This window comes from Coregonus lavaretus (genome assembly GCF_964263955.1).
Source record: "Coregonus lavaretus genome assembly, chromosome: 24".
Lineage (NCBI taxonomy): Eukaryota > Metazoa > Chordata > Actinopteri > Salmoniformes > Salmonidae > Coregonus > Coregonus lavaretus.
The window spans coordinates 38,094,367-38,113,882 of NC_140011.1; the positions used below are offsets into that span (position 1 = coordinate 38,094,367).

The window sequence follows — 19,516 nt, forward strand, 5'->3', positions numbered from 1 at the left end:
AGGGTTGACCCATCCTATAGCATGTGAGATATAGCAGTCAAGGCCTCTGTCATCTCTATGGGACCATGGGGTGTGACCTTTACTAGCACTTCACTGTTTGTTTGCAAGTCTTGGCTGTCTGACATCAAATTGCAAGATAAAGAGTGAAACCATTGAGGCTGACAAAGTGCACTGAAAAGTACATGCACATTGAGCCCTCGCTTACGCCAGCCCACGTGCCATGAGGGCATTTAACACACACCAGAATGGCCCAAAGATATTTATAGTATGATGTTTTGGATCTTCCTGAAATTAAATCCACAGAAAGGATATTTTGGGGAAGGATGTTTGGCATACCTTTGAAATCTGTATCCAAAATGATTATTGAGAAATAACTAATAACATTTGGGAAATATGTGACATTTTGGCCTTACCCATGCCTTCTTAAAAACCCATAAAAGTCTTAGCCATAGTCTAAGCCAGGGGGTACTACTAAGCTGTATAGAATTGTTTTAAGGTCATACCAAGGATAATTTTGCTATTTGGGGGGGGGGGGGGGGGGCGCAAGTGTTGATCGAGGTGTGGAGAGATTATTTAAGATAGGTCACTAGGCAACAGATGCACTGTGGACAAAGTCTGATTTGTTCTGCTGAGAAATAGGGTACACTAGGATAATAACTCTCACCATTGTCTGTTCAGTGTTTCTGTTCTAGCAAACAACGACTCTAAAAATAGGTTGTGGATTTTGAGGGGTCATTGAACCCTCTATGCTTGCTGAGAGTGCATGTTTGAAGAAATAATGCTTGATTTCAATAGTGAACACATACCCAAATAATTACTGCCATTGCTGAACTTTTTTGAGACTGTAATTTGACACACTGTCTTCTGCATTCATGGACAATTCCATTATAACCCAGTTTTCAAACATGCCTGTTTGGGGACGAGGCATATACAGTAGTATGTGATAGCCACCAGAGGGTAGCCTTGTCTAATTTAGCTACACCTCCATGTCTGCTGGAAACACTGAACAAATGTCAATATTTTAACATCCTTGTTTGCTACACTGATGGGTTCAATAGTAATTTTAAAACTATTCCGTTCCATTTTGACGGGTTACCAAATTACTGACCAGAGTCTTTGGGAAAATAAAGGAATAATCGATCACCAATAAACTGATCAGCATTACGCAGACCAGCTGGCAACTGTCTTCACTGACATTTTCAATTGCTCCCTTCCCAGTCTGTAATCCCAACATGTTTCAAGCTGAACACCATTGTCCCTGTTCACTCCAAGGTAACCTGCCTAAATGACTACCGCCCCGTAGCACTCACATCTGTAATTATGAAGCACTTTGAAAGGCTGGTCATGACACACATCAACACCATCATCCCAGACATCCTGGACCCACTCCAATTCACATACTGCCCCAACAGATCCACAGATGACACAACCTCAATTCCACTTCACACTGCCCTCTCCTACCTGGACAAAAGGGCAAATAACTATGTGAGAATGCTGTTCATAGACTACAGCTCAGCATTCAACATCGTAGTCACCTCCAAGATCATCACCAAGCTCGGGACCCTTGGACTGAACACCTCCCTATGCAACTGGATCCTGGACTTCCTGACTGGCCGGCCCCAGGTGTTGAGGGTTTAGTCCCTCAGGGGTGCATGCTCAGTCCCCTCCTGGATTCCCTGTTCACCCAAGACTAAGTGGCCACTCACGACTCCAACACCATCATCAAGTTTGCTGATGACGGTGGTAGGCCTGATCACCGACGGCGATGAGACAGCCTACACAGAGGAGGTCAGAGACTTGGCAGTGTGGTGCCAGGACAACAGCCTCTCCCTCAACGTCAGTAAGACCAAGGAGCTGATTGTGGAATACAGGAGACAGAGGGGAGAGCACGCCCCCATCCACATCGACAGGGCTGTAGTGGAGCAGGAGAGGGGTTCAAGTTCTTTACATTTTTGTCATTTAGCAGACGCTCTTATCCAGAGCGACTTACAGTTTGTGCATTCATTTTAAGATAGCTAGGTGGGACAACCACATATCACAGGCATAGTAAGTACACTTTTCCTCAATAAAGGAAGCCTGAAAAGATTTGGCATGGGGAGCCCTCGGATCCTCAAAAAGTTCTACAGCTGCACCATCGAGAGCATCTTGACTAGCTGCATCACCGTTTGGTATGGCAAATGCACAGCCCTCGACCCAGGGACGGCCTGTTCAATAGGGCGATATGGGCGACGCACTGCCAAACGGGAAAAGGAAGGGATTTTTTTTCTAATCAATTATATCACGGCAACAGTAGTTATCAGTGTTGTAATCTGATCTGACTGCCACTAAATGTCAAATCAGGCTAAAGTCGTGCTTCAAATGGCCCCGCCCGTTTTTGGGCGATTTCAGTCAGGTTGAAAATCGCCCAGAAGTCTCTCATAGCCTGTCATGTAAAATCTATTTTTTTCAAATTTCAAAGCTTTCAATACATTCTCTATGGGTGTCTGTGGGCTTGCACTTACGCGCTTTCGTCATACGTGACGTAACCATGAACGTAACTAAGCAAATAGCGGCTAGCAGCGTCTCTGTTGCGACCTGCAATGTGGCGTTATTTTATGTTTTTAATTTGTACACTTAGTGGCGTTATTTTATGTTTTTAATTTGTACACTTAGTTTACAAACATTCTGCCAACCATGGATTTCCAGTGGTGGGTTTTGGACTGATCTTGTTGATCGTGTACATACCCGCTACGAACGGACTAAATAATGAAAACGTTGCTGGCAGCGGAATCCAATACAGCTGGAAGACTTGGCTGGATGACAGAGTCCCGGACAGAGAAGTGGAGCCGGCCGGCTTCACCCTGGTCGGAGCGGACCTCGATCTGACAGTCACAGGGAAAATCGATCCTGGTAAGAGAGCGACTCTGTACCCCCGAGCCCCGACATTGAACTGCTTTCTGTGTCACTGCGACCTTACTATCTGCCCCGTGAGTTCCCCCAATTGTTTGTTACCGTTGTGTACTGTTGATAATCACAAGTTTACTGGAGAACTGAGACCAAGTAGAGACTTTGGACAGGGTGGATATGGTATAATAAAGGCAGTTTATTCAGAGGTAAAGATATCTGGAATCGCGTGCACGGACTCGTTCGTCAAACTCTTAGGGAGCTATCTGAAGAGAGCCCCGAAAACATTGTGTGCTGACATTTTATACAATAAATGATGTAGGTTGAATCTAGTAGTTCTGATCTTCTGATTGGTCCTGATGAGTTGGGCGAGGTCCCCTCCACTGTTGCATTGGCTCTGAGTCGGGTTCTCTGTCTTCAAATGTTCAGCCTAAAGAGAGGGGATTTGTGTGTGTGTGTGTGTGTTTAACAGTGATGATGTGTGTGTGTGTGTGTGTGTTTAACAGTGATGATGTGTGTGTGTGTGTGTGTGTTATCAGTGATGATGTGTGTGTGTGTGTGTGTGTGTCCTCAGAGCAAGAACTCGTGAGTTGGAAGAACTGAGAGACCTATGGCGTGGGTGTTGTCCTTGGCCACCTGCTGACAAGGCTGACAAGATAGGACTCTTTTGTCCATTGTTATAGGATAGGAACAGCATTGATTGAAAACAAACGCCCAACACAAAATGGGTCATGCACAAGATTTTAGTCAGACCAAGCTATAACATTATATATTTACTACGACAGTACATTCAACCAAAAGCTAATATAACAAAGGCATCAGAGATTATTTATAATCTGTCACAGAAACTGGAATCCATCTCCCCACATCAGTCAATAAATGCTTCTGGTATTGACTTATATGCTGCCCCTGTCTTCATGTTGTTGCTGGACATATCTTTTTTAAAATGTGTGTAGGTCACCTAAATCATCAGAAAAATTGCCCCTCCTGAGAATTTTTTCAGGAGCCGCCACTGCCTCGACCGCAAAGCACTACAGAGGGTGGTGCAGGCGACCCAGTACATCACTGGGGCTGAGCTCCCTGCCATTCAGGACCTCTAGATCCGGCAGTTCAGAGTAAGGCCCGAAAAATTACCAAAGACTTCAGCCACCCAAGCCATAGACTGTTCAATCTTCTACCATCCGGCAAATGGTACCGGAGCATCGGCTCTCGGACCAACAGGCTCCAAGACAGCTTCTACCTCCAAGCAACGAGACTGCTAATTAGCCATAAGACTACTAAATAGTAAATTAAATGGTTGCCTGGTCTATCTGACTCTATGCACACTTACAAGACTATATATACACACTGTATACGCCTACACACTCACTCACACACACTACACTGACACACAAAATCACATACATTTACACACACACACACACACTTTCACAATCATCATTGCTGCTGCTACTCTGTTCTTTATTCTTACTCTTATTAGTATCTATCTGATGCCTTGTCACTTTACCCTGCCTTCATCTACCACAATTACCTCATACTCCCGCGATGTATATTCATTCTTGTGTATTTTATTCCTCTTGTGTTACGATTTTTAGTTTCATTAATTAATTCTGCATTGTTGGGAAGGGCTCGTAAGCAAGCGTTTCACGGTAAAAGTCTACACCTGTTGTATTCTGCGCATGTGACAAATAAAACATTTTATTTTATTAGCATCTGGTTGGTTGGGTGGATATGAAGGGTTTGGAGGGATGGGGAGGGTTTGTTGGAAGGTAGTAGGGCTCTTTTATTTATTTATTTATTTTTAGGAAGAAGAAGATGATCATCTGTGATCAGCTCTCAATGCCTGTCGCAACAGGAAGTTGTTGGAATTCGTATCGGATCGGACAACAACAACATTACAACAACAACAGCAGAGTTCTCCGTTTACGTTCATCCGACAAAGTAATAACGATAACGACGTTTATATTATTACGATGTCGATATGTGCTTGCACGGGAACCTCGGTTTTCTCTGGCTAATGTTAATCTTGATTGCAAGTGTTATGTGAGTGTGTGTGGCTGCTGCTCTATTGTGCTAACTTGCTAGCTAGTAAGTTAACTAACGTTGGATAACTAACGCGTTAGCTTCCTTGGTTGGGGGCAATATTGTCGATGTCAGTCCGTAGCTAGCTAACCACAACAGCCAGTCGAACATGATAACACATTTTAAGACAGAGCTAGCTAATTAGCCAACGTTAGTCCTATTTATTAGCTAAGTAACGTTCGCTCACATAGCTAGGGCCCCGAGAATGTTAGCGTAGCTATCCAGTTAGGTGGAAGATTCCTTTGTTTTGAACTATTTGCTTTTCTGTGTGTGTTCCTTCAGGATTGTCGATGGATAACACCAGATATTGCAACGATAGCTTCAATAGCATACGAAGTAGCACAAGTGACGAGGACATGGTGGAGATAGCAGGGGCGACATTAGACTTCTCTAACACGGAGGATGTACCACCCTTGGACCGAGACTATGGTTCTGGTAAGACCAAGGCCCATGTGTCTGTCTCTGTTGTAGTGTTTACACACACACACACACACACACACAATAAGTCATGGATTTGTTAATGTGTGTCTTGTTTTGATAGGTGTTTTGACTGATCAAATGTCTATTGTTAGTTTTGACTAAAAGGTAACACATGAAGCTGGGCCAGCCTACATTGCTGGGATTTAATATCAGTGAGACCAAAGTCCTCTTTGCATTTCTTCCTGACTTTGTTTTGATTTGGTTTAATTTGACACCAATTTCATTTGGAATATGCAGTTATTAGGCCTACACCATTCTGACTTGATCACATCCCAAACCTCACACTCAGTGAGGTGCCACTTTGTTTTTCATCAATATTTTCCAGGAATGTTGTCTGTAACACATTGTTCCCTTTAAGTATGTGTCATTGATATGTAAGTAAAACCTTTGTTATTAGATAAACACTAAGGGGTAGTTTCCCAGACACAGATTAAGCCTAGTCTTGGACTAAAAAGCAAGCTCAATGGATCATCTCCATAAAAAATATATTTTTAGTCGAGGACTAGGTTTAGCCTAATCTGTGTCTGGGAAACTGCCCCTAAAGCAATGGCAGCTCTAGAATGTGTTTACCTCTGTCCTTTTGAATCTCTCTTCAATTCCTCACCTCTACTTCCTCCCTTCTCCTCCAGGGGATAACCCAGGTATGGAGGAGGTAAACGGGGTTCCTAAACTGATGGACCTGCTGGATGAGCCTGTGCCAGGGGTGGGCACCTATGAGGACTTTAACACCATAGACTGGGTGCGGGAGAAGTCCAAAGACCGCGACCGGCACAGAGAGGTGACTCACATCTATTTATTTCCTTTTAACTCTTAGTCTTAACCCACTTCCCAACCCAGAACAAAACACGTGTCTCAAACAGGCTTCAGATCAGTATCTATGTGTACTTGTCATCATTATTAGGTGTAGTAGCAACACAGTGTCATTGGAAAGTATTCAGACCCCTTCACTTTTTCCACAATTTGTTACATTACCAGCCTTATTCTAAAATGGATTAAAATGTTATTTTTTCCTCATCAATCTACACACAATACCCCATAATGACAAAGCAAAAACAGGTTTGTAGAAATTTTTGCAAATTTATTTAAAAAAACAGAAATATCACATTTACATAAGTATTCAGACCTTTACTCAGTACTTTGTTGAAGCACCTTTAGCAGCGATTACAGTCTCGAGTCTTCTTGGGTATGACGCTACAAGCTTGGCACACCTGTATTTGGGGAGTTTCTCCCATTCTTCTCTGCAGATCCTCTCAAGCTCTGTCAGGTTGGATGGGGAGCGTCGCTGCACAGCTATTTTCAGGTCTCTCCAGAGATGTTCGATCGGGTTCAAGTCCGGGCACTGGCTGGGCCACTCAAGGACATTCGGAGACTTGTCCCGAAGCCACCCTTGCGTTGTCTTGGCTGTGTGCTTAGGGTCATTCTGCTGTTGGAAGGCGAACCTTCACCCCAGTCTGAGGTCCTGAGCGCTCTGGAGCAGGTTTTCATCAAGGATCTCTCTGTACTTTGCTCCGTTCATCTTTCCCTCAATCCTGACTAGTCTCCCAGTCCCTGCCGCTAAAAAACATCCCCACTGCATGATGCTGCCACCACCATGCTTCACCGTAGGGATGGTGCCAGGTTTCCTCCAGACGTGACGCTTGAAATTCAGGCCAAAGAGTTCAATCTTGGTTTAATCAGAACAGAGAATCTTGTTTCTCATGGTCTGAAAGTCCTTTAGGTGCCTTTTGGCAAACTCCAAGCGGGCTGTCATGTGCCTTTTACTGAGGAGTGGCTTCCGTCTGGCCACTCTACCACAAAGGCCTGCTTGGTGGAGTCCTGCAGAGATGGTTGTCCTTCTGGAAGGTTCTCCCATCTCCACAAAGGAACTCTGGAGCTCTGTCAGAGTGACCATCAGGTTTTTGGTCACCTCCCTGACCAAGGCCCTTCTCCTGTGTTCTTGGGGACCTTCAATGCTGCAGACATTTTTTGGTGCCCTTACCCAGATCTGTGCCTCGTCACAATACTGTCTCGGACCTCTACGGACAATTCTTTCGACCTCATGGCTTGGTTTTTGCTCTGACATGCACTGTCAACTGTGGGACCTTATATTGACAGGTGTGTGCCTTTCCAAATCATGTCCAATCAATTGAATTTACCACAGTTGGACTCCAATCAAGTTGTAGAAACACCTCAAGGATGATCAATGGAAACAGGATGCACCTGAACTCAATTTTGAGTCTCATAGCAAAGGGTCTGAATACTTATGTAAATTACACCTTGTCGTTCTCAAAACGGTGACCCGATCCTGCAGGTTCATGCTCTACAACATTCGCAGAGTACGACCCTACCTTACACAGAAAGCGGCACAGGTCCTAATCCAGGCACTTGTCATCTCCCGTCTGGATTACTGCAACTCGCTGTTGGCTGGGCTCCCTGCCTGTGCCATTAAACCCCTACAACTTATCCAGAACGCCGCAGCCCGTCTGGTGTTCGACCTTCCCAAGTTCTCTCATGTCACCCCGCTCCTCCGCACACTCCACTGGCTTCCAGTTGAGGCTCGCATCTACTACAAGACCATGGTGCTTGCCTACAGAGCTGTGAGGGGAATGGCACCTCCTTACCTTCAGGCTCTGATCAGACCCTACACCCAAACGAGGGCACTACGTTCATCCACCTCTGGCCTGCTAGCCCCCCTACCTCTACAGAAGCACAGTTCCCGCTCAGCCCAGTCAAAGCTATTTGCTGCTCTGGCACCCCAATGGTGGAACAAGCTCCCCCACGACGCCAGGACAGCGGAGTCACTGACCACCTTCCGGAGACACTTGAAACCCTACCTCTTTTTAAGGAATACCTGGAATAGTATAAAGTAATCCTTCTACCCCCCCATAAAAATAAATTAAAAAAAGAAGAAAAAAAGTGGTTGTCCCACTGGCTATCATAAGTTGAATGCACCAATTTGTAAGTCGCTCTGGATAAGAGTGTCTGCTAAATGATGTAAATGTATTTCTGTTTTTAATTTTTATTACATTTGCAAAAAAAATCAAAACCTGTTTTTTCGCTTTGTCATTATGGGGTATTGTGTGTAGATTGATGAGGAACATTTATTTGATACATTTTAGAATAAGGCTGTTCCACAAAATGTGGAAAAAGTCCAGGGGTCTGAATACTTTCCGAATGCACTGTAAGTGTTACATGGCATTACTGTCTGAATCAAAAGTATCATAGTATTATAACAATAATATTTATGTCACCTGTCTGATGTGTAGATTACCAGTAAAAGCAAAGAGTCCACATGGGCACTGGTGAACAGTGTCTGTGATGCTTTCTCTGGATGGCTGCTCATGCTACTGATTGGACTCATGTCAGGTCAGTCTAAATGGATACAGATTTATGATACAGAAATGCTTTTTCATTTGATTCCCTCTACTAAGACCCACACGGCAACGCACCTGGAAGCCATTGATTGTGTTAGTAATTTACCTTGTGGTCTATTCCAGGTGCATTGGCAGGTGGGATCGACATATCAGCCCACTGGATGACAGACCTGAAGGAAGGGGTTTGTCTGAACGGGTTCTGGTTCAACCATGAACACTGCTGTTGGACCTCCAACGAGACCACCTTCCAAGAGAGGGACAAGTGTCCACAGTGGAAAAGCTGGGCTGAGCTCATCATCGGCAGAACAGAGGCGTGCTAAAATAGTATTACTTGACCCATTGTGTTTGTTGTATGTGATTATTTTGGTCCCAGTCTGATTGTGAAATGTCTGTCTGCAGGGTCCCTTTGCGTACATTATGAACTATCTAATGTATGTGTGCTGGGCTCTACTATTCTCCTTCCTGGCTGTGACACTGGTCAGGGCCTTCGCCCCCTATGCCTGTGGCTCTGGAATCCCAGAGGTAAGACTACATTATTCCTTTACCCTTATTTGATATGTCTTCTTTTGAATGAGGACAAAGTATGTGGTTTATTTTCCCATGCTATTTATTTTCTCTCCCAGATCAAAACCATATTGAGTGGTTTCATCATCCGAGGGTACCTGGGGAAGTGGACCCTAGTGATTAAGACCATCACCCTGGTCCTGGCTGTGTCGTCAGGGCTCAGCCTGGGGAAGGAGGGACCCCTAGTCCACGTGGCCTGCTGCTGTGGCAACATCCTCTGCCACCTCTTCACCAAGTACCGAAAGAATGAGGCCAAGCGCAGAGAGGTGAGGAACAGGGCCTAAAATGCAGTTTTTGGTCCACCAGCCACTGTGGCAGGTAGATGAACAAATATAATAGCCACTCAGATTTTTTTACCAGACAACTTTTTATTTTAACGCCATAATTACCTAAAAAAACAAGATGGCCATGCTTACTGTTTCTAAAACAAGAAATGTATTAGTAAGAAGTATTGTGATATATATTGTGATCTATTTCTCAATTGCATGTCATTTTTTTGTGACCCGAGTCTTTTAACCAAAATATCAGATGAAACTAAATGTTCAGCTGCCCCTTCAAGGGTGGGAGGTTACCGTGGTAACAGGACCACTGAGTCGTGTGTCTGTGTGATTTTGGATCCTACTAGTAGTAGACAGCATATCTTCGCTATCAGTTGAAGCAGCAGACTCAAACTAACATTGAAAAACAACCGACCTTGTGAACAAAACAATGTAAATAGCCAAGAAACAGGAGGACAAAGTCTCACTTTATAAACTTTTGAGTAAATTAGACCAGCTTTTATGCCTGTTAGCAACGCCTCCAAAAATGAATATATCAGCACATTGCACAAAGCTCCCCTGCCAGGCAGTGTCGCTGTGGGTGGTGGGATATAGATTTGTATTTCTTTGTGAGATTAGCAGCTATAAAACTAAACGGCAGAAATACTTTGAAAACAGCTACTGCAGCATTTTTCATACTTTACTTTTGACAATTTTTATTTGCGAATGTAACACTCGCATTTTAGAGCCCTGCAAATTGACCACCCGCCAACGTGGCTGATGAAATAGACGTTCTTACCCCTAAAATCTACCTGCATGTGGTGGGTGGCAGATGTTAATTTTATACCCTGGTGAGGAACACTGCACTGGGCTATTCACAAACATCTGAACCCTTTTTTAAATGGATGTATACAATACTGGTTAACCGTTTAAGTATGTTTCAAGGAACTGGCACAAATTGCTAAACATTGGACCACTGATGTTGTTTTGCATTGACTCTGAAATCAAGCTGTATCAAAAGAATGAGAGCGTCAAGTCCGATTCAGCGCAGGAAAACCCCATTAAACTATAAATAGCCTGTAGCCGGTCTCATGGTTTTATGATTTCAACAAACACATACCCCAAGGCGATGTTTTTGCTCCTCTGCTACAGTGAGATACTATTAATTTACATTTACATTTACATTTACATTTTAGTCATTTAGCAGACGCTCTTATCCAGAGCGACTTACAGGAGCAATTAGGGTTAAGTGCCTTGCTCAAGGGCACATTAACGTCATTTAGCAGACGCTCTTAGCCAGAGCGACTCACAAATTGGTGCGTTCACCCTATAGCCAGTGGGATAACCACTTTACAATTTGGGGGGGGGGGGTAGAAGGATTACTTTATCCTATCCCAGGTATTCCTTAAAGAGGTGGGGTTTCAAATGTCTCCGGAAGGTGGTGAGTGACTCCGCTGTCCTGGCGTCGTGAGGGAGCTTGTTCCACCATTGGGGTGCCAGAGCAGCGAACAGTTTTGACTGGGCTGAGCGGGAACTATGCTTCCGCAGAGGAAGGGGAGCCAGCAGGCCAGAGGTGGATGAACGCAATGCCCTCGTTTGGGTGTAGGGACTGATCAGAGCCTGAATGTACAGAGGTGCCGTTCCCCTCACTGCTCCATAGGCAAGCACCATGGTCTTGTAGCGGATGCGAGCTTCAACTGGAAGCCAGTGGAGTGTGCGGAGGAGGGGGGTGACGTGAGAGAACTTGGGAAGGTTGAACACCAGACGGGCTGCGGCATTCTGGATGAGTTGTAGGGGTTTAATGGCACAGGCAGGGAGGCCAGCCAACAGCGAGTTGCAGTAGTCCAGCCGGGAGATGACAAGTGCCTGGATTAGGACCTGTGCCGCTTCCTGTGTAAGGCAGGGTCGTACTCTCCGAATGTTGTAGAGCATGAACCTGCAGGATCGGGTCACCGCCTTGATGTTGGCGGAGAACGACAGGGTGTTGTCCAGGGTCACGCCTAGGCTCTTCGCACTCTGGGAGGAGGACACAGCGGAGTTGTCAACCGTGATGGCGAGATCATGGAACGGGCAGTCCTTCCCCGGGAGGAAGAGCAGCTCCGTCTTGCCAGGGTTCAGCTTGAGGTGGTGATCCGTCATCCATACTGATATGTCTGCCAGACATGCAGAGATGCGATTCGCCACCTGGTTATCAGAAGGGGGAAAGGAGAAGATTAGTTGTGTATCGTCAGCGTAGCAATGATAGGAAAGGCCATGTGAGGATATGACAGAGCCAAGTGACTTGGTGTATAGGGAGAAAAGGAGAGGGCCTAGAACTGAGCCCTGGGGGACACCAGTGGTGAGAGCACGGGGTGCGGAGACAGCTTCTCGCCACGCCACTTGGTAGGAGCGACCGGTCAGGTAGGACGCAATCCAGGAGTGAGCCGCGCCGGAGATGCCCAGCTCGGAGAGGGTGGAGAGGAGGATCTGATGGTTCACAGTATCAAAGGCAGCAGACAGGTCTAGAAGGACAAGAGCAGAGGAGAGAGAGTTAGCTTTAGCAGTGCGGAGAGTCTCCGTGACACAGAGAAGAGCAGTCTCAGTTGAATGACCAGTCCTGAAACCTGATTGGTTTGGATCAAGAAGGTCATTCTGAGAGAGATAGCAAGAGAGTTGGCTAAAGACGGCACGCTCAATAGTTTTGGAAAGAAAAGAAAGAAGGGATACTGGTCTGTAGTTGTTGACATCAGTGGGGTCGAGTGTTGGTTTTTTGAGAAGGGGAGCAACTCTCGCTCTCTTGAAGACGGAAGGGACATGGCCAGCGGTCAAGGATGAGTTGATCAGCGAGGTGAGGTAGGGGAGAAGGTCACCGGAGATGGTCTGGAGAAGGGAGGAGGGGATGGGGTCAAGCGGGCAGGTTGTTGGGCGGCCTGCAGTCACAAGTCGCAGGATTTTATCTGGAGAGAGAGGGGAGAAAGAAGTCAAAGCATAGGGTAGGGCAGTGTGAGCAGGACCAGCAGTGTCATTAGACTTAACAAACGAGGATCGGATGTCGTCAACCTTCTTTTCAAAGTGGTTGACGAAGTCATCCACAGAGAGAGAGGAGGGGGGGAGGATTCAGGAGGGAGGAAAATGTGGCAAAGAGCTTCCTAGGGTTAGAGGCAGATGCTTGGAATTTAGAGTGGTAGAAGGTGGCCTTAGCAGCAGAAACAGATGAAGAAAATGTAGAGAGGAGGGAGTGAAAAGATGCCAGGTCGGCAGGGAGTTTAGTTTTCTTCCATTTCCGCTCCGCTGCCCGGAGCTCTGTTCTGTGAGCTCGCAATGAGTCATCAAGCCACGGAGCTGGAGGGGAGGACCGAGCCGGCCGGGAGGATAGGGGACACAGAGAGTCAAAGGATGCAGAAAGGGAGGAGAGGAGGGTTGAGGAGGCAGAATCAGGAGATTGGAGGGAGAAGGATTGAGCAGAGGGAAGAGATGATAGGATGGAAGAGGAGAGAGTAGTGGGAGAGAGAGAGCGAAGGTTGCGGCGGCGCATTACCATCTGTGTAGGGGCAGAGTGAGTAGTGTGGGAGGAGAGCGAGAGAGAAAAGGAAACAAAGTAGTGGTCGGAGACATGGAGGGGAGTTGCAGTGAGATTAGTAGAGGAGCAGCATCTAGTGAAGATGAGGTCAAGCGTATTGCCTGCCTTGTGAGTAGGGGGGGACGGTGAGAGGGTGAGGTCAAAAGAGGAGAGGAGTGGAAAGAAGGAGGCAGAGAGAAATGAGTCAAATGTGGACATAGGGTGGTTGAAATCCCCCAAAACTGTGAGGGGTGAGCCATCCTCAGGGAAGGAACTTATCAAGGCGTCAAGCTCATTGATGAACTCTCCAAGGGAACCTGGAGGGCGATAGATGACAAGGATATTAAGCTAGAATGGGCTAGTGACTGTGACAGCATGGAATTCAAATGAGGAGATAGACAGATGGGTTAGGGGAAAAATTGAGAATGTCCACTTGGGAGAGATGAGGATTCCTGTACCACCACCCCTCTGACCAGATGCTCTCGGGGTATGCGAGAACACATGGTCAGACGAGGAGAGAGCAGTAGGAGTAGCAGTATTTTCAGTGGTGATCCATGTTTCCGTCAGCGCCAGGAAGTCGAGGGACTGGAGGTTGGCATAGGCTGGGATGAAGTCAGCTTTGTTGGCAGCAGAACGGCAGTTCCAGAGGCTGCCTGCGACCTGGAACTCCAGGTGTGGGGTGCGTGCAGGGACCACCAGGTTAGAGAGGCAGCAGCCACGCGGTGTGGTGCGTTTGTGTAGCCTGTGCAGAGAGGAGAGAACAGGGATAGGCAGAGGCATAGTTGACAGGCTGTAGCAAATGGCTACAAAAATGCAGAGGAGATCGGAATGAAATGAGCTAAGCATCTGGGAGAGGAGAGAGCAGGGCCTCCCTCACCAAAAACTTCTACCTCAGAAACTAAAATTGTTTCACTGAACCACCCGAACAAAAACTCTCCCAACTTCCACCTTTAGAAATCAGAATTGTTGTGAACCACAGCGGTTCAATGTTTAAAGGAATAGACTCAACCCACTTTATTCAGCTAGCTAACTATGACACCATAGCTAACTAGCAAGCTAGCATCCAATAACAATAACACACCGTTTAGCACCAACACTTGGTCACAACAAACCACCAATAGTGTGATAACACACTAAACAGATCATTTGTGTCTGTGTCAAGTTCCTTTCATGACGCAGCAATGATTAAACGTTGGCTAGCTAGGACAAGTATATTGTATTTGGCTACTACCGTACAGTTAGCTGGTCGTGTTGGGTAGCTAGCAATGGCCACTGTGTTGACTTTGAAGAACGGCTAGCTAGCTAGCTTCGTGCTACACCCGGCACACAATGGCTATTAATGGAAGTACAATGCCACAAACATGTAGTGACTCTGTCTTCCTTCTGTAAACGTTGTGCCTGAGATTTATTTTCCAACAAAGAGATATTTTGCATTGAGTCATGAATCAGCAAGCATATTATTATTTGTTATTTAGCCGTGTTGCTGAGCTGTGTTGTAAAGCATGAATGGACTGACACATTGATCACCTTCTTCTTCCTTCCTCTGCTTGGTGGTTTGTGTGTCAGGTTCTGTCTGCTGCTGCTGCCGTTGGTGTGTCTGTGGCTTTTGGTGCCCCCATAGGAGGAGTGCTCTTCAGTCTGGAGGAGGTAACAAGTGACTTAGCTGTCTTCTTCTTATGCAAATCTATGGGCTCTATGACTGTCAAGTTGAAACACTCTTAAAGTTAACGTTTGAAAGTAATAAAGTTGACAAAGTTAAACATTTGACTAAGAGCACTGTGTAACTGTCCGTCTCCTCATGGTGCTGTCAGGTGAGCTACTACTTCCCTCTGAAGACGCTGTGGCGGTCGTTCTTCGCAGCGCTGGTGGCAGCCTTCACCCTCCGCTCCATCAACCCATTTGGAAACAGCCGCCTGGTGCTGTTCTATGTGGAGTTCCACACCCCCTGGCACCTCCTGGAGCTCATACCATTCATCCTTCTGGGCATCTTCGGGGGCATCTGGGGCGCCTTCTTCATCCGCGCCAACATCGCGTGGTGCCGGAGGCGTAAGACCACGTGGCTGGGCCACTACCCGGTCCTGGAGGTGCTTGTTGTCACAGCGCTGACGGCGGTGGTGGCTTTCCCTAACAGCTACACCCGCACCAGCACCAGTGAGCTCATCTCTGAGCTCTTCAACGACTGTGGCCTGCTGGACTCCTCCAAGCTGTGTAACTATGACAACGCCAACGTCACCAAGAGCAGCAACGAGCTACCGGACCGCCCGGCTGGAGATGACGTTTACACGGCCATGTGGCAGCTGTCCCTGGCCCTGGTCTTTAAGATGCTCATCACCGTGGTTACCTTCGGCATGAAGGTACTGGAGAACCTCCAGCATATCTATATGGTACATCTGTCCAGAGATTTCACTGGTGCTCTTCCCTGTGATTTGAGTGTTAATATAACGGTGTCGTTCCTCCAGGTTCCCTCTGGTCTTTTCATTCCCAGTATGGCGGTGGGGGCGATCGCAGGCAGGCTGCTGGGGATAGGCATGGAGCAGCTAGCCTACTACCACCATGACTGGGCGGTCTTCAGGGGCTGGTGCTCCCCTGGTGCTGACTGCATCACCCCAGGCCTCTATGCCATGGTGGGGGCTGCTGCCTGCTTAGGTAAGGCCTGCACGGGTACTGTATGTTGGCACCTTGCATGTTTAAGAGATTTTCCTTCACTTGTTTTTGTCTTTACTCTAAACTCCCTTTTCCTGGTTAAATGTTGTCTTGAGGGTATGCCTCATGTTTTGTGCCTCCACCCCTCTCTCTGTGCCACCCACTCCCTCCCCACTGGCTTTGTGCCCACAGGTGGGGTGACCCGTATGACCGTGTCCCTGGTGGTCATCATGTTCGAGCTGACCGGAGGGCTGGAGTACATCGTGCCCCTGATGGCCGCAGCCATGACCAGTAAGTGGGTGGCAGACGCCATCGGGCGTGAGGGGATCTACGAAGCTCACATCCGTCTCAACGGATACCCCTTCCTGGAGGCCAAGGAGGAGTTCAGCCATAAGACCCTGGCCATGGACGTGATGCGGCCGCGTCGCAGTGACCCGCCGCTCTCCGTACTGACCCAGGACGGCATGACGGTAGAGGACGTGGAGACCATGATCACTGACACCACCTACAGCGGCTTCCCTGTGGTGGTCTCCCATGAGTCCCAGCGCCTAGTGGGCTTCGTGCTGCGCAGGGACCTCACCATCTCCATAGGTAGGGATGACCGATCATCATTATCATGTGTTGAGGTGCTGGCTTTTGAGCCACATGCTCTTTCACCTTTGTCAAAACAATGTAATGTATTCTTAATAATAATACATGATATTTATATAGCGCTTTTCAAGGACCCAAAGTCGTTTCTTATTTGGTCTTATCCCACTGCCACCCCTCAGTAACCCCTCCCTCTCCTCTCAGATAATGCCAGTTTCTCTGCCACCCCTCAGTAACCTCTCCTCTCAGATAATTCCAGTCTCTCTGCCACCCCTCTGTAAACCCTCCCTCTCTCCTCTCAGATAATGCCAGACAGCGTCAGGATGGGATAGTGAGCACATCGAGGGTCTTCTTTACAGAGTACACGCCCCCTCAGCCCCCCAACAGCCCCCCTCCTCTGAAGCTCAGAGGCATCATGGACCTTAGTCCCTTCACTGTCACAGACCACACCGCCATGGACATTGTGGTGGACATCTTCAGGAAGCTGGGACTGCGCCAGTGCCTCATCACACACAATGGGTAAGACACCTGCTACTGAGAACTAGCTATGTAATTAGGGACCTCTACTTACATCTATAGTGGACTGATTTCATAAGTAGAACATAGCAGCCCCCCAAGACAGACAAAAAAATTACTGTAAATTGATAACAGGTTTTATAAAAATATGTCTCTGAATTGGCTTATACATTTTTTTTTTTTTAATCCTTCCTAAAGTTGTGTTGTATTATGGTAAGAAGTCCAGACCTCTTTGACATTTTGTCCCTCTCTTTTTTTACAGCCGCTTGCTGGGTATTATCACAAAGAAGGACATTCTGAAGCACGTGGCTCAGATCGCCAACCGGGACCCAGACTCTATCCTCTTCAACTGATGCTATAGTACCAGCTGTAGCACTTTAGGCCAGACATCACTGTGGAACCACAGCTTTTACCCAGGCCTGTCTCCATTGCACTATGTTCATGTCTAGTGGATTCCTCCTTGCAGTGACAGCTGGCCACTCCATTAGAACTGGAGAGGTAGAGGATTCGTTGTTCTTCAACAGCAAGCTGGCTTTCCAGGATTGGCCCAAATGATGAGTTGGATTTTGAAAAACTGTATGACTTGTTAAATGAGCGTCAGTAACTGGGAGAATATGTTTTTCTTGGCTCTATTGGCAGGAGTGGTCTTCCTCTTCAGTTGACAGATGAGAGTAGGCATGCTGGGTGTGGCATGTGTCTCTGGAGAGACCAAGGATTGTAAATCAGCAGAGACGAGTCTGAGATTTAAACCACACCACTGCCAAGACATACTCCACCTTCCCTCCTCCACAAAGACATCTTAACCCATACAATCACTAAGCGAGGAGTGAAAATGATCAGCCTCCACCTATCAAAGTATCATGAAGAAATTCTCAGCTGAAATTGTGAAGTCTGCCTGAAATATTTGTCATGAATGAGCACTTGCATATGGCTGTCAAGACTAAATGTATTTTATATGGCATTATAGCTATAGAGAAAAGTGTTTCTCTCCTTGGTAATGTCATATTCCTCATTGCGTTTTTGTCATGTAATTGGTTGTGGTTTTAACACAGACCTGGAGATGATGTCCTCTTCGTACAGGGACACTGTAAAACAGCATGGATTTCTTATTCATTATTCACCAGGATAAAATAAGCTGCATAAAATAACCCTCCTCTGAAACTAGCATGCTGTGGTTCATTTTGACCACAGGGAGGTACTAATGTGCACTACCTAGATGTGGTTTACGGTCACATTACTACATTTTAGGACCAGGTTATCAGCAACAAACACTCAACAGTGGAAAATAATTAAATATGAATGTACCTTTTCAGTTAATGTTACGTATTGTATAAGTTTATGGGTCACTTTATCCGGCACACTACAGAGTCCTCAGTAGTGTGCCGGGTAGTCGGAGTATGAGGTCGTAGAGAAGAGTAATATTGGATGAGGTGAGGGATGATCGAGCGAGAGGTCTCCAGTGTGTCAAATCTCTTTTCGTCCTCCAGCTCTTACCTCTCCTCTCGCAATGTCTATGGATCTGCATGCCCTTCCTACCTGCTGGCTAAGGCCAAGGCAGGGGCAGGCGATCTGGAGACAGGACTGGCCTGTCAACAGTCTAGTAAAGAACTCTGGATCTCTTCTCCCTTTTACCTCATGCTGTCTCACGAGACCCTCATGTCTTACCCTCCCTACAACATCAAAGTCCACACTAAGAATGAGTAATTGAAACGTAGCATACTGTCTCTTACACATTAACTAAGCTGAGGGACCTCAAATCTCACTTTTACCTAGAGCAGATACCCTGGGAGGTTGATGGTGGACGTTCTTAAACTAGATTAATGTATTCCTGTACCTTTTAAGGACAAGTGTGACTTCAACCAAGTCTGACCCTTTTTGTATTGTATACCGTAGTTCATTACATCAGTAAAATACTTTGGGGTCTCATAGAGCTAAACACATTATCACATAAAAGCACTCCATTTAAAAATACTTATCAGTTGTTTTTGGAGATGCAGCTACAGTAATCATATGTAACATCATCAAACCATATGTCTATGTTATTTGTATTTGTATTTATGCTAACTGCAATGGGTTTGTATCACTACCATCTTATGTAAACGTGCAACTGAGATTCATTTCATATTTGCTATGAATTAAAACAACGTTAACCTTCACGTGAGAAAATGTGTGCTCATTGTGCCCAGTTACTCACCAATAAGTACTATACACACAAGTTTGGAGTCATTCTCATTCCAACATCATGAACCCATTGAATCCCTCCCTGAGGATCTAACCATTATGACTCACGGCTGAGGGATGTGGTCTGTGTGTGAATGGTCTGGGTGGGTGGCCCATCATGTCTTTCATGAGAAAGTGACAGGAAGATGTCTAGACAGTCAATGTTTATAGTTTCAAACAATAGTCAAATACACAGTCAAAGAGTCACTCTTTTAGACATTGCAAACATTTGTACGTCAAACCCAAACAATTAAACCAATAACACATTGCACATCGTCCATTAGGATGTGGCCCTGAACAGTGCTTAACAGGAAGTTCAAACTTGGCTCTGACAATACTTAATATCCCTTACATACTTGGTATGTTTTTTTTTCCAGGTATGTTGCCTGTAA

General features: G+C 46.3%; 1 pseudogene across 1 annotated transcript; it reads left to right on the plus strand.

Annotated features, from left to right (window-relative positions):
• Positions 1-4,698: 4,698 nt before the first annotated feature.
• LOC311099953 (H(+)/Cl(-) exchange transporter 5-like) lies at positions 4,699-19,060 on the plus strand (annotated as a pseudogene). The gene is made up of 13 exons (XR_014615728.1): positions 4,699-4,824; positions 5,248-5,400; positions 6,075-6,223; positions 8,691-8,790; positions 8,922-9,109; positions 9,198-9,320; positions 9,422-9,628; positions 14,724-14,804; positions 14,969-15,511; positions 15,617-15,803; positions 15,993-16,391; positions 16,691-16,907; positions 17,167-19,060. The product of XR_014615728.1 is annotated as a H(+)/Cl(-) exchange transporter 5-like (transcript).
• Positions 19,061-19,516: the final 456 nt, after the last annotated feature.